Source organism: Mustela nigripes, chromosome 13, assembly GCF_022355385.1.
Source record: "Mustela nigripes isolate SB6536 chromosome 13, MUSNIG.SB6536, whole genome shotgun sequence".
NCBI classification, from domain to species: domain Eukaryota; kingdom Metazoa; phylum Chordata; class Mammalia; order Carnivora; family Mustelidae; genus Mustela; species Mustela nigripes.
Genome location: NC_081569.1, coordinates 73,284,433 through 73,286,761, shown reverse-complemented (window position 1 = coordinate 73,286,761; position 2,329 = coordinate 73,284,433).

Here is a 2,329-nt window from a genome sequence, read left to right as displayed (position 1 = left end):
CCAGCACTTCATTCCCTAATTGTAATGGTAGGTGGCCCACCATCTGACTCTCCCAGACTCTGGTATCTCCAGACTCTGCTGGGGGCCTGAGGCATAGCACAGAGCTTTGTCGATTACACTGGACCCTGAGGGATAATTAGAGGTGTGTGTACAGCACCTCACGACTGATGGCTTGCTTTGTGCCAGACACTGTGCTGAGAGCTTCACAGACACTATCCCCCTTAATCCTCACCATAGCCCCAGAGGCAGGGGCCATTCCTCCCCCTCCTACAGAGGAGGAGACTGAAGAGGGGAACTAACTTACTCCAGGTCACGTGCATATGCCTTTCTCTAGATTTGCTTTCACTACACACAAGGTAGCAAACCACATGTTGTTCTTCACCTTGCTTTTTCCCCCCTTTGACTTATTTCTTGGAGATTGTTCCATTATCAGTAGTTACAGACCAATGTCCATTCTTCTTAAGACATCCAGAGTATCCCATAAATGGATAGATTCTACCTTATTTACTCACCCCCTGTTGGTGGGCATTTAGGTGGTTTCCTTTCTTTTGCTATTATATGTGGTGCTATAAAGTGGACACCTGCCCACAAACCTCAGCATAAGTTCTGTTACATTCCATGCAAATCCTTGGTCCTTCTCAAATTTTGGCATAACAAATGAGGTAGGGATTCAGTTAAGATGTCGACCACTGTACTCTACAATGGCCAAATATCTTACCCAGCACACAACAGGTGCTTGTAAATGTTACCAGTGACAGTGGCAATGGTGACAACCAACAGTGTCCACTGTAGCACACAATCCACAGCACTAAGGAGGGCCACCTGGAAGTCTTTTAACTGTCAGTCCTAAAAGTCACTTACACATCAAAGAACTGATGAATTTGCAAAACTTCCCAAGAGAATATTTTGACCTGGGGAGGGGAGAAAGACATCCCATGACTATGGTGATGTGCTGCACCAAATGGTGATGACCCAGGATGGAAGAGCTTCTGAAGACTTGCTCTGGGTGATGCATGCGAGGCAGTCCCTGGGTCTAATTCAGATGAACTCCTGTTAGTGGATGTGGGCTAACAGCATTGGTCTAAGGCTAGAGCAAAGGAGGCATGTTCTCCTGGGTGGCGAGGTGGTGTCTGAGAAGGCAAGGCCAGCAGGGGTCAGACCAGAGCTCTGAAAGCAGAACTGACCTTGCCTGAGAGCATGAAGGCCTAAGGTAGGCAGTTGGCAGCTTGTGTCCAGGCCTGGTGGGTGGAAGATAGGGGATCCCACAAGAGGGAAAGGTGAGCTGGAAACCTCTTATCCAGGTGGGTTGAAGGGCAAACCCTACCAGCTGGGACTCCCCAGAAGATGAGGACGAATAGCTCTGGGGTTGGATCGCCACTCCCCAAATAATCAGTGTACACGGTGGAAGAGGGCCAGAGGCTGTTCCAAAACACTGGACTTGCTGGGAACAAGCAGACGCCCTGCTGGGCAGGGGTGGGGTGGCCTGCCAGGACTCACTGAACATTAAGAGCTCTGTATGAGGACTTGGGATTAAGACATCATAGTAACAGCTAATACCGACCATAAACCAGGCCCAGGCATTAATTCATGCTATTCTCCTAATAGCCCTGCAAATTTACCCCCATTTTATACACAAGAAAATGGAGTCACAGAGAGGTTGACCTTCCAGAATTGAAGTCGTATAACTTGCATTGCTTATCAAAATTTGGTCATCTGTTGAGCCCTAGGGGGGGCACTCTTACAGATCTCCTGCCAGCTCCTAGGCTGTGGCCTTCAGGAGGATTGCCCCCAGCAGGATGAGCAGGCCAAAGGTCCTGTCTGGGACTTCCCTAAACTCCTCTGGGACCAGGCAGATCTCAGTACCGCTCTGCTCCTCCCCGTACTCCAGGGTGAGAGAGAAGCTGCTTCTCTGAATAATCCAGCCAACCATGGAATAGTGGGAGTAAGAGCACTGGCCTGGGAATCAGGAAGCCCAGGGTTGGGGGACCAATGGAATGGAGAGAGAGCCGGGGAGGAAGGAAGGAGAGAAGGGGCAGGCCTCCTAACCCAGCTCTGCAAAGTAAACAGCCATGGCCTGACCACCGAGGTCATTAGATCTGCCTGTAACCGGCAGGCTTCCAGCAGGAGTCAGGCAAACACTAGAGGAGGGTGGGAAGGGTTTGGCAGGCCTCTGGCCTCATATCACCAACAAACCTCACCCACTGGATGAACTAGGATGTTCCAACTTGGGAACCAGCATTTGCTTCACGTCAGCTTGTTAGCAACTCCTTTGCCTCTGCCATCCTGGGAAAGGTGGCATGATTTCTGTGGGGGGGGGGGGGGGGGGGCC